This window comes from Otolemur garnettii, unplaced genomic scaffold (genome assembly GCF_000181295.1).
Source record: "Otolemur garnettii isolate 467f Iridium unplaced genomic scaffold, OtoGar3 scaffold00136, whole genome shotgun sequence".
In the NCBI taxonomy this organism is placed as follows: domain Eukaryota; kingdom Metazoa; phylum Chordata; class Mammalia; order Primates; family Galagidae; genus Otolemur; species Otolemur garnettii.
In genome coordinates, this window is record NW_003852531.1 from 4,902,202 (window position 1) to 4,915,808 (window position 13,607).

Consider the following 13,607-nt stretch of genomic DNA (forward strand, 5'->3'; position numbering starts at 1 on the left):
ACCAGACACACGGGACAGTGAGTGTGCAGACACGAGACCTCTTACCTCACCCCTGCACCCACACAGTGGGGAGCCCGCAGCCTCACCGGACACACAGGACAGTGAGTGTGCAGACACGAGACCTCTCACCTCACCCCCACACCCACGCAGTGGGACTCAAGGACATCCATCTCTTGCTCAGAGCTGTGGGCATGGCACCAGGGAGTGCCCAGGGATGATGCCCCGCTGCGACCTCCCTCCAGTCTGCCTGTGTGAGTAGGGAGAGTACAGTCACCAGTGCTATGAGCTAACACTGACCAATTTCCTTTCCTTGCTGAGGCACTTGTAGAGATGTTTCTGTGCTTTTACCTTGAGTAAAATGGTGATTCACATCTGACAAATGATTACAGTATTTCATCAGTTCACAAATTTGAGATATTTGTGTCAAAATCTGGGCATGCCCCTAGGAGTAAGTCACACTTGAAACCATTCATTGTTCCTTCTACTTGTGTCTGCTGTTTCCTGCTGCTGGGGCTCTGCCTGGGGGCTTCTTCAGGTGGCCATGGCTCACAGGTGCCCGCAGACCACAGAGCTCAGGTGTGAGTCAGGTCAGCAGTGCTGGGGAGTTAGGGTCCTGGGGAACAGCTTTCAACAAGGGATGGACAGGACTTGGAAAATAAAAATCTGGCTTTCTCTACCATCAGGTGGGGTAGTTCTGGGCACTTTTCACCTCGTTTCCCAGAGGTCTCCACCAGGACTGAGCTCCAGCTATCCATAGGTGTGGCCCACTCAGTGATGCACCTGTCCTGCCCTCCTCTCCTTCTCCAGCTCACTGCTTCCCAGTCCCCAACTGGTGGTTCCTAGGTTACCTCCCACATGAGCTGCCCCAGGGCCTACTTCTGAGGAAGCCAGCAAAAGGAAGACTCTTGTCTATGAATGAAAATAAGGCTGAATTCTAAGTGTGTCCTGGCATCACCACATTTGGTCCCCAGAGAGGCCCTAAAAGACAGAAATGATTGAAATGAGAAAACATGCTCAAAGCCATAATGGAGCCAGGCTCTCTGACACTTTTCTAGCTGATGGGGAACATGTGCAGAATTACTTTTATCTTGGATAGAGAAGGGCTCCTACTAAAAAGTTATCAATAGAAATATAGAAGGCCTGACTTAGGCAGGGGTCCTCAAACTTTTTAAACAGGGGGCCAGTTTACTGTCCCTCAGACTGTTGAAGGGCCGGACTCTGGGCCTGGAATGAGTCCGCTGCTAAGCAGGACAGGCAGAGGCAGCAAAAACACCCGGCGGGCTGGATAAATGTCCTAGGTGGGCTGCTAGTGGCCTGTGGGCTGCAGTTTGTGGACGCCTGACTTAGAGCCTTCTCTGATTTGGACATGCAGAGGAGCCTATGGGTTTGGATGTTGGAGTCAAAGAACAAACAACAGACACAGGAGAGAATCAGGCTCCCATGGCAAGGGCGACTAAGCAGGTCTCCTTTGTGTCCACTGCCATGTTTTCTGAGAGTCAATCGTGATGACTTTGTGCTTTGCTGCAAAGATGCATCAAACCCTTTACTGATAGTCACTAAGGAAAATTAAGGGGAAAGATGTGTTGAATTTTTAAAAGGATGTATAGTTAAAGACAACATATGAAAAAATAATGGGCAAAGAGTAATGCTGTTGTGAGGATGTCAAAGGTTAGCTCTAATTTCAATCAAGGAAAGAGCTGTCATGCGTTGGCACTTCCAGATTCCCCACCCAACTGGGGCACAGGGCTGTGTAATGAGATCCATGCCCAGGAGTGCCAGTCTTAATCAAGTCCTAGGAGCAAGTTTCTCTTTTCTTTTCTTTTTTTTTTTAAACAGGAAGTCAGATATACTTTATTTTTACTTCTAATTTCAAAGTCTAAGTATAGCACATATCTGATTCACACAAATACTAATATTTTATCCTGTTTTAAAAGTCTAAGACTGAAAACTTACAATTAAACACTGAGAAAGCCACATGTTTAGGTAATATTTCTTAAAAAGTCTTAAAGAAAAAATATGATACAGGACCTAAGTTTTCAGTGGCACATATACTATTTAACACATCTGGTTGATCACATCAGTCTTGAATTAATTTTTAATAACAAAAAAACCCACTAACCGAGTTTTATACTTTTTCTATGCCACTATAGCTTTCTTTCACCTTATTGTAATGTCAATTTTCACATTATGCCTTCTTAGTATTCTTCCAAAAATCTTCCAGCAGTAGCCCTCTGTCTGATCTGAGGTCTTATCAGATCAGTTTTAACTGGACTGAGTGTCACCTTCACATTTAATGTCTCCACAGGTCCCACTGGCCTCATTCTTAGTGTCTCTTTCCTTTGGTTCAGTGTTTGTCTTCACTCTGTTTCTCTCAACTACTTTTTCTTTTTATCATCAAATCTCTTTTTGCTCTCCTTGGATTTTCTATCTTGTTCTCTGTCCCGAATGTTGCTCCTGTGTTTATGACTTCTTGATGTTCTCCGATCTGAACTTTGAGGTCTGTGCTTTCTCTCTGGTCTGTCATGGCTTCTGCTTATCTCTACTTCTGCTTTGCCTTCGTTCTCCACTTTGTGACCGTTTGTGGTCCCGAGACCGACTACATCTTCCGACTGAAGTTTGGCTTGAGTGCCTACTTTGTGAACAACTTCTCTTCCTTCTTTCTCTGTCCCAAGCCCTTTGTTTTTCTCTTTCTTCCTCTTCCCTTCATCTTTTCCTTTCTCTTTCTTCCCTTCCTCTCTCCTGCTCTTTTTCTCTTTCTTCTCTTACTTACCTCCCTTTTTATAGACATTCCTTATGATCAGGTTCTTCAGTTCTTTTTCTTAACTTTTCTTTTAGTTCTTCTATAGTAGCTTTAATCTTGGCATAGCCTGTGTGTCGTTTTCCCATCAAATAGCCATCTACCTGAGACTGGGCATCTGCAACTATCCAAAAGGCTCCACGCACTTCACAAACTTCCACTTGTTTTTCTTGGACAGCAAAACTTTCGATTGTCGAGGTTGTGGACCTAAGCAATTCTCTCTCTTCTTTTAACTGTTCAACTAATTTCATCATCCCCTGGACCTCCTCTACCTTTCCTACAGATCCTGTTCTTCAATCTGCTGTCGAAGCACATCAATTTTGTCTGTCAAAACTTGATTTTTTTCCTTCATTTTTGCCTGTTGGGGCAGCTGCTCCAGAGGACAGCTGGTTTTGAGATAATGCCAAATGAGCACGGCCTCATCTGATTCTACCTTCTACCAGTACTTGTGCAGGTAAGCTCCATAAGTATTGCAAAATATCTCCCTCATAGCTAAATTTCATAAAATGAGAACTCTTCTCATACTGTTTTTGTAGGTTTTCATCATGAATTTTTTCACATGGGCCTATAGAGATCACTTCTTTGGAAGTATTTACTTTCTTGAGATAAGAATCCTCTTCTCTTTTGCCTGGGAGAAAACATCTGGCTGTATCCTGGCTCCTTCAAATCCTGAGCCTGTCCCTGGCTTTGTTGCTCAAGCACTGGCTTCTGTTTAGTAGGCCTTTCTGCAGGCTTTTAGGGTGCAGGTTTCTCTGCTCTGTTGAGTTCCCTGCTACTCCTTCATCTGCTTGTCATCTTCCAAAAATTTGCTGACATCTCTAATGTTATCTCCTCTTCTGTTTACATCAAGATCAGAATGAGTATTTGTGAACAATTCTGCAGGGCAAAAGCCATGATAATAAAATGATAATATTCACAAACGCTCTCATTGTCCCACCACACGTTGCTCTGCTTCTCCTCTGGGGCAAGGTTTCAGTCTTGGCCCATGACCTCATCCAACAACTGCCTGGCTGAAATCAGATGCTTCCTTCTGGAGGCTGCTCCCACCGACCCTAGCACTCAATGAAGGTGGCAGCGTAGCCAGAGCCCAGCTGCAGGCCACTCAGAGGCCGGCCTCCCCCTGCAGGGGAGCCGCTAAGACAAAGCACCCATCCATGCGCCTTCCCAGCATGCCCTGCTCCCGGGGACACACCCACACCCCAGGCGCCCGGGGCCTACCAGCTTCGCTGTCAGGGGCAGGGTGCCAAGGCCCCTTTGGAGCAAGTTTTTCAATGAGAATGAGGCAGGACTCTGTTTAGTGATAGGAATTTCCAGTTTCTGTAACTTGAGATCATACCATGTTAAAGACACAAAGTTATAGAATATATTCCAGTGTCTGCTAAAACAATGAGAAAACAGAGGTCTTCCAGAGTCAGGCCCTTGTGGCCCACCACGTCACCTAGAGAACCAGCAGGGGTGCAGGTATATCAGCTTCCCAGCCTGAAACTCTGAAATTCTTCTTTGATTGTTCCTCTTTCTTCTCTAAATGCAGTTATCCCATGTCCGGATGCCACATCTTTTGTGAATTCTGCCCCTTCCACTTCAGCTCTCCAGTCCCCATGGATCACCGTCTCCCAGACTTCCAATCGCCCTTGTTTTGCTTCAGAACCTCCTTGCCTTCCACTTCCAGACTTTCTACAAATGCTACTATTTATACTTCTTTTGCAAACTGAGGCTGTTCTGAGTTTTAGAGTTTTAAAGTGATTAAGTTCAGTAAGGCTGCCCTATAGGTCCCCTCTCTGTCCCCCTGTCTGCATACCTGTTGGAGATGTCCTGCTGCCAGCCCTGTGACTCTGGCTAAGGCCATCTAGGGTTCAGAAAGGAGCTCTACTGTTATGCCCAGGAGTTCCACAAAGACCACAGTGTCAAACAAGCCAAATTCACAGCAAAGTCCCTTTATTGAAGAGCTGGCTGGCGACTGCCTCATACCCAACACAGGGGTTCAGAGAACAGCCCCGAGTGTTGAAGGGGTCGGTTTTTTAAGGCTTGGTCTGCATCATGGTTGGCATGCAGGCTGCCTGGGTGCATTTGGGTAGGTTAGCAAACATCGTACAGAAACAGAATTTTGCAGTTAGTCATATATCTTTGTTTTAGTACTTTTCCCACCTGGTATTTCTCAAAGGTCAGTTCAGGGACATTTGGAACTTCCCAGTCCATTTCTCAGGGAAGTCAGTCAAACAAGAAGTGAGTGAGTACTTTCCCAACTATCTTGGGAGTGAAACAGACTTACTCCGTTTTGTTGAGGGCTTGTAGCCCAGAAATTTGCCAGGAGTTAACTGGTATTTTTCCACCTTAGTCTAGGCCTAATGCTACCTGTGTGCAGTGCAGGCAGGGAGCTCTGCTCAACCTGGGACATGGAAGTTAGAGGGCAAATACCCCCATGTCCTCACCTGCTGGAGAAGCACTCTATGTTTCTCTGCAAGGTCTCCAGGGAACAGAATTCCCGTTGCCCACGGCAGCAACCTGTGTGACAACACATGCTGTGCTCACTTCCTTTCCTTCCCTCTCTCATCCTCCACGCTCTGCTGGGTACTTTCTGAGATTACCTCTCAACTAAACCTTGCACTTGAATCCTTAGCTCAGAATCTGCTTCTGTGGGAAACGAAACTAAGACACAGGAAATAGAAGGGCTCCGTGGTCCTGGCCTGGGGGACCAGGAAAGTCACTGCAGAGAACCAGACCCAAGATGAAACCTGAAAAGCAGGAGGAACAAGCCTGTGACATGTGGGAGTCTTGGAGGCAGAGTAGGAACCCTGTCACAGCTCAGGCAAGGCTGCAAGGGAGATGAGCATGGTTTGCTTAAGAGAAATTCAAAGAATTTCCTAAAGGCAACTTCCTAGAAGTTGCTACAACACAAGGGAGAGAGGAAGGCTGAGGGAGAGGTGAGCAGGAACTGAAGATTGGGCCCTGGGAAGCTGCATTCTCAATGCCAAGAGCAGTGGAGGCTCATGGAAGGGCTGATGTGGGATGAGCAGGATCGCATGGACACTGGAGACAGATTTCTGTCTACAGACCAATGACAGGTTGGAATGGAGGAAAGACCGGAGGTTGTGAGAGCAACAGGTAGAGCCCCATGGGAGAAAAAGGATGGAAGTGATTGTGTAGATGAGGTGTATAGATAAGCCTGGAGGATTTGTGGAGAGCAGGAACACAATAATGTGTGCCTACCTGGAGGTGCTGTTTGTGAGAGAAGGAACAGGTGAAACGGATGATGGAGGGAAGAGCTGGAGGGGGGCTGGTGGTCCAGTACGGTCCTGCCGTACCTGAGCACACAGGTGTGTGGAGCCGATGGTAGGACTGCATAGGCCTGAAGTTCAGGAGAGGGCAATGGACTGAGTTTGGAAATAATCTGCTTGCAAATACAAAGAGAGGATAAAATGTGTCAGAGAAACATTGTTTTTTTTTGAGCAGAGAATAGAGGATACAGGTGGAAAGTGAAGTAGGAAAGTATTTAATGGGTGGGTAGGTGGGTGAAGATCAGTGCAGGAGGCCATGAAGGGGTGGGCAGAGAGCTGAGAGGACAGCCAGGAGATGGAAAAGTCACAAAGGACAAGGGAAGACTTGCAGCAGAACCTCCACCTGCACTGGCCACCACCCTGCACTGACCACCTTCATACATTGGCTACCTCCCTACATGGACCACCTGTCTACACTGCCCACCTCTCTACACTGACCACCTCCCTACCTGGACACTTCTCTACAAGAGGGAGAAAAACCCTCATCTATCCTCCTGTTCCACATGGTGCCCTGTGCTATGACTGGCTGCCCAGCCTCTAGTGACCCCAGACACCAGACGTGGCTGCTCACAGCAACTCAAGGCAGCTTAGAATAATGGAACTCCTCTGTTAAGACCCCTCTTCACGTCTCCCAATCCTAGCAGCTTGAAAGAGTGCTTTACCCTCGCTGTGTGTCCCTGCTTTTTTGAAGGTGTCATGTGCTACTGTGAGCACAGATCTCGTGAGAGAAGACACCTGCTCTTTTCATTCAGAAATGCAGGAACTTTCAGGAACACTGGTCTCTCATGCAGGCAGGATGGCAGGTCCCTGAGGCGGGATGCCAGCTAAGCAGGGAAGTTTCCCCATTTCCTGCAGGTTGGGACGGTTAAGCATCACTTGGCGTGATGCCACCACTAGGTAGGTGGCTCCTGGGTCCCTCCAAACTTCAAGGGACTCCCGTCCCTCTGTTCACAGGCTTGGAGGACTGAGAGAATGGAGTGCAGAGGAAAAAGAAAGTGAAGTTCTGGCTAATTAACTCTGAGTCAAGGGAGGGATGGAGCAGAGACATTGGGGGAGTGGTGACTGTGACTATGAGAAGTTAAACTAATTTAAATACAAACTTTTGAGAGAGAAAAACAGATCTATAAATGTCAGAAAGTTATGTTTTCTGAGGATAACTTTGAGAAATTTAAAGACCCAATCTTTTCTCAGAACCCCACAGAAAACCTCAAAAAGATATGCTGGAATTTCTTAGTAAAAACTGATACAGTAAGTCTAACCACAAGACGTTTTTCTAGTTGGCATAATCATGAATCATTCCTTCCTCTGAGGACTTAATTAATGCCACTACAGGAGCCTCCGATTTCCCCAAATATTTATCATTTGGAAATAAAAGCTGTTTACTTGCTATGCATACCAAAGAATAGATTAAACTGACAAAGAAAATTGTAAGATTAGTAAGTGCAATTAACTTGCCAAATGAAGCTATTTCATCATTTCCACTGAGCTAATGTCTCCAGGGACTCTGTGGCGTCGGCACTTGCCAGTGAGCCCAGCTGGGTGCAGTCCAACGTCAACGTGTGGGGGCCGGTGGGCCTGACCACTGTGGTGGACCAGAAAACTCCTTCCAGTTCTTCCTCCACCACCAAAGAAGAAAACAGAAAAGATCCCTTCCTATACTCTGTAAACGAAGAAGAGTTTTATATATATTTCTGTAGTATAGGGAATCATAAAAATAAATAAAATCATTATAGCCAGAAAAAAAGGGCAGAATACATAGTTACTATCTAGATTTATTAAATCAAGACATAGAGCGTTAAATATAACATAATAAAAACCACCAGAAAACTAAAAATAGAAATCCTCCAAATTACCAGCAGACAAACACACAAAAGAAAGAAAGAAAGAAAGAAAGAAAGAAAGAAAGAAAGAAAGAAAAAAGAAAGAAAGAAAGGAGGAAAGAGGGTGGGAGAGAAGGAAGGAAGGAGAGGATAGAAGAGAAAGAGAGGGAGGGAGGGAGGGAAAAGAAAGGGAAGGAAATCTCCAGAGTAATTGAAGGAAATAGGAAATATATTGAAAACAAACAAAAATCCCAAACATTAAGTTAATAACATATAAAAGATAAAATGTAATATTTAGTCAGTACATTGAGATGAAATAACATTAACAAACGTAAATAGAATAACAAATCTACTGGGAAAAAGAGCTGCAGAATGACTTACATACAAGAAGGACAAAGACTTCCAAGCAGATGCTAACAAAAAGAAATCTAGAGTCCACCGTAACAATGGTGGGCAAGGATAGAGTCACAGCGGCAAGTGCATTAGAGCAAAGGGCAGCCAACACTAAGGTAAAGTCACAGTGATAATGCAACTGTATTTTATGCATAAAATAACAAAGAAACAAAACATAAAGCATGAGTTCTAGGCACTTCTAGAATAAATCAACAAAAACCATGAGTGGTATGAGACTAACGCAAGCTTATGATGTCATGATGGACCAGATTAATTGAGGAAATAGAACAGTGGCACCAAAGCTTCGGCCAGCCTCAGAATCTAATGAGGCATTAAAGCACAAATCACTGGGCCTCCCCCTAGAATCTCTACCTCAGTGGCTCTGGGTGGGGCCTGAGAATCTGCAACTGAAAAGTCCCAGGACATTCTAATGCTGAGGGTCTACTGGTCCTGGAGTCACACTTCGAAATTGCTGAATGGAGAATCAAAATAAAATAATGTATAAAATTCAACCAATAGACATACATTACAATGTATTTCTAACCACAGAGAATGGTTCACCGAAAAACAATTATTAAAGCCACAGAAAAATTTTGAATGAATTAAAAGAAGGAGAAATAGTTTAGAATCAAGTATCTCAGGCACTAAAGTTGAACATTGACAGACCCAATCTTTTGAAAACACGGCATATAAAAACACATGGAATTCTGCTAAACTTGCTCACAGAAACATATAGCCTGAAATAGCTACATAAACAGACTGAACACAAATAAAGAATCATCCAATCAAAGAAATTAGAGTAAATCTGAAAACACATGTGTGTGTGTATCATCTGTGCTATGTAGGATTTCTCACGAGAGGAGCTGGACTCAAGGAGAAAAGATTTCCTTTGAATTTTGGTGTACTTTCTGTATTTGTTGACTATGCATGTGTGCTACTTTTTAAAAATCACATCATCAAGTTTTATTTGGGTGATGAAACTAGAGACCTTTTGATTTTTTCTTTTGTTTTTCGTCCAATGTCCCTGCATGAAGTATTTATATTTGTTAAAACAAAAAAAGAAAGAATAAATAGCATCCTTATCTTTTCTAAGTTAATTTTGAAGAAAGATAAAATGTCAGACAATTCTCAGCAATTCTCAGCATTCCTTGTTCATGTGGAAAAGTGGGTATAATTTTGCAGTGGGTATGGTCAGGGCCTGTGACACAGCTGCTCTCTCTCCCGCCATCTCCAGCGCTGCTCCAGCGCAGCCCCCCTCCCAGGTGCAGGCTGCCATGGGGGGAGGTGTAAGCTGGGCAAGGGGCATTTCCACCAACAGCCAACTCCCAAGGGCCAGCTGACTGTGGTGGTTTGCATGCTGGTTCCAGCTCAATATAATGTTCCAAAATGTTAATAAATTAGGTTTTACATATTAACCATGTAGTAGAAATGGTTAAAAAAAAAAAGAAAAAGAATTTTTGAAGGAGGAAATGAAAGGAAGCAGGAGGCAGGAAAGTAGTGAGGAATGAAAAACATAGGCGGGAGTTAATATGAAATGTATCCTAGTAGAAAGTCATTAAAGAGAACAATCTGAGAAGAAATGGTCACTCTGAAAGGTGTTGGGTCAGGGATGACCCAGCAATGAACTGGTGGCAGGGATCTCCAGGAAGGACCAGGTTGAGGCTTGTGCTCCCACCAACCCAGACTCCAAGGAGAACCAAAGGCGTCCTCTTCAATGTTAACTGTAGCCCTGTGTGAGAGTTATAAGAACTGGAGTCCAGAGATGCAGCACCACTTGCCCAAGTCTGCAAAAGATTCTCCCAGGACACAGAGGGAAATGTGACGCTACTCTCCTGTCAAGACCAAGGCACATCATGGCCCTTGGTAGAGAGGGAGGAGAAGAGTCCCACAGCCTCTCTTGATCTGTCTTCTCTCCATATCCTTACCTTTTCTTAGCTCCTGAAGTGGTAAAAATTTTCTCAAAACATACTCTTAATTTCAATGCCATTTTCTTTTTTAAAGTTTCTCTGTGTTCAGCCACAACTAGATACTTGACCTGCGTTCTGTTACAGCACGGCCTCGAGAGGCACATCTGCCATCCCTGTTTCCTGGAGGAAGGACCGAAGCCAGGGAGGCCAACTGCCATCCTCAGTGCAGGGGACTGCAAAGATGGACAGATGCCCCCTCTGCCCCGACTCCAACACCAGCACATGCCGGTAGTTATGTTTTGTTTTCTTTTTTCCTTGTTTCTTCCCCACAGGAAATAGTCAAGTTTATATGTCTCAATCAAAACAGCCTCCCATCACCACATTTCACCATCTGCCTAAACTGCTCCTTCCCCTTGAAGTTTAGGCCTGGGATGGAAAACAAAGGCTGTCATCAAGGAAAAGCCAGCTGCTAGAAGTTGTGCTGTCTGACACACTTGTCTGTCCTTAGATGGCCTGCCATGTCTCCAAAGCTGACAAGTTTTTCCCAGTTCTATAACCCAGAAACATCTTTCCTTCAGGGTGCTTGGAACTCTCCATGTTGATCTGATGGCTTCATCCCCAGAGCTTTGAAGGCAGCTTGTTGCCTTCACAATCTGCCTTTCCTGGTGAGCAGTGGCAACTGCAAGAGGAAGTTATCAGGCGAGAAATCCAGCCCAAAGCTGCCGGGTTGGGGGCAGTGGTCTCCAAGAGCCTCCCATCCACAGATGCCCTCTGGGAAGGAAGGCAATAAGACAATGTTGGAGTCAACTCCAAAGTCTGGAAATTGCCAGACTAAGGGATGGTCATCCTTCAGAAACTGAGATATCAGAACACAGGGTGCACAAGCCCATGGTGCTCCCCTCGTTTCCAACTTTTCCTAAAGTATTTGCTGTTGAGTAAAATCCAAAACACATTTAATGAAGACTTTTCTCCTCTAAAAATGGTAAATACATGTGTCAAAACAAGAGAAAGGGTATCCTTATGAGTCTGATTCATTGACATTTTAACTGGAAGCGCGGCAAGCAGCAAACTGGTGGTTAAGAGGCTTCCTTTGGAGGTGGCCCAAAGATTTTCCCCTTTGTTTGCCCACAGGTTTGTTTCCCCAGGTTGTTTGCCCACAGAAGACTCCTCACCTGACCCGACACTCTCCACTACAAAGCTCTGGCACAGAAAATGACCAGCAGACAGTGGCTGAGAGTAGCATGGGCCACGTGGGTCGGGAAGGCCTGTTGCCCCTTAATCACACTCTTACCAAACAGCGCTCAACCATCCTTGCCTCCTGCCACAATCATGGTTGAAAAACAATGAATTTTCTTCTCAGCAGCCCAGTACTTGGTCTTACTGGATCACTTTTGCCCCTCTTCAACCTGTTCTCCCACCGTCTCTGAACGCTATTGTTAGCCAGGCTACTGTTCCACTCAGGAGCAGCTTCTGACCTCTGTCAGCTGCAGACCTTGCAGACTCTGCACCATTTTGCTCTATGACTTCACACACCTCCTTCCACACACCGCTGAGGCAGCCATAGCCCACCTCCCATTTGGAAACGTGTCCCAGGATTCTTCATCCGGGTTGTTTCTTCCCTCACTGCTCCGTTTGAAATTTAGTTCTTTAAAGATCAATTTAAATAACACTTCCTTTTTGAAGCTTTCCAGTTTAAAAAAAATTGTGTTTTAAAATAACTTAAATAAATCTAGACTTATAGAAAAGATATAAAAATAATATAGCACACCATCACTATTCACATAGCTTTCCATAATGCCTGAATCGTACATGATCGAAGTACAGTGATCCAAATGAAGACATCAACATTAGTTTAATACCATTGATTAAGCTAAGATCTAATTTGAATTTTACTTAGTCTTTCCAAAAATGTCTGTCTTTCTCTTCTCTTCTCTTTTATTTCCTTTTTCTGAGATTCAATCCAGGATCTCACTTTACAGCCATGTAGTACAGCTGACCCTTAAAAGCCGTGCATTCAACTTTGCAGATCTGCTTGTTTGTGGGTTTCCTTCTGCCTCTGCCACCTGGAGACAGCAGCACCAATGTCCCCTGTCCTCTCCATCCTCAACATGAAGATAACACAGAGGAAGACCTTCCTGACAATCCACTTCCACTCATAAATAGTAAATATATTTTCTCTTCCTTATGATTCCTTTTCTTTTTCTTCTTCTTTTTTTTTGGAGACAGAGTCTCACTCCGTCACCCTGAGTAGAGTGCCATGTCATCATAGCTCACAGCAACCTCAAACTCCTGGCCTCAAGAGATCCTCTTGCCTCAGCCTCCCAAGTATCCGGGACTACAGGCACTGGTCACAATGCCCAGCTAGTTTTTCTATTTTTAGTAGAGACAGGGTCTGCTCCGGCTGGCTTCGAACTCCTGAGTTCAAACAATCCGCCTGTCTCGGCCTCTGAGAGTCCTAGGATTACTAGTGTGAACCACGAGGCCAAGCCCCTTATGATTTTCCTAATGACCTTTCTCTAGCTTACTTTATTGTAAACATACAGTATATAGTACATATAAGTAGTATATGTTAATAGACTGTGATGTTGATTAGGCTTCTGGCCAACAGTAGGCTATCAGTAGTTAAGTTTTTGGAGAGTTAAAAGTAATACAAGGATTTTTTGCTGTGTGCAGGGATCAACACCCCTAACTCCTATGCTGTTTGAGGGTCGACTGTAATTGTTAAGTGGCCGTAGTCTCCTGAAAACCGTGATGGGTCATCAGTCTCTCTCTCATGCCTGTGGCATTTGTGATGAGTACTTGTCAGTTATTTGGCAGAGTGCCCCCAAGTGTGGGCCTGTGTGAGACTGTGTGAGGTTGTGTGAGGCTGGCTGTCCTTCCCACGGTGAAGGTGATTATTCCCCACTGCACTCCCCTGGCAGCAAGTCACTACACATGGAAGGACCAGACACTTGCCCACACTCCCCACCATAGCACACGGAGGAGAAAGACTACATTTTACTCCTTGGCCTCCATAAGACATGTCACCAAGTGGACAGTCAGGGTCTGAAAGTCAAGACACAGAACAAGTGAATGACAAGCAAAAAGGAAAAAAAGTCAAAACCTTAGGCAAGTTTAAAAAATTACTAAATTTTTCAATAGAAAACTGAAAGAGATTGTTCAGATAATAGAACAGCTCCCAGAGGCCAAGGTAGCAGTTACCTTGTCTCAGCCTCTCTCAGAAAAATGAAATACCAAGAAGGGAGGGCTTCCACAAATGGAAATAAATGATCCCAGAGACTGGACCTGCTTTTCTCCAGAGCCAGAGCAGATTCCTGGGTTGGCTGCTTCAGTGTCCTTCATTCTCCCACTGGAGCCCCTACCAACATGCTTCCTTAGAGCAGGAGCGTCGAACCCTGCTACATTAGTGTTTTTC

At 44.8% G+C, this 13,607-nt stretch overlaps 1 pseudogene; it reads right to left on the reverse strand.

Moving 5' to 3' along the window:
* Positions 1-2,262: 2,262 nt before the first annotated feature.
* LOC100951488 lies at positions 2,263-3,315 on the reverse strand (annotated as a pseudogene).
* Between the last annotated feature and the right edge of the window lie 10,292 nt (positions 3,316-13,607).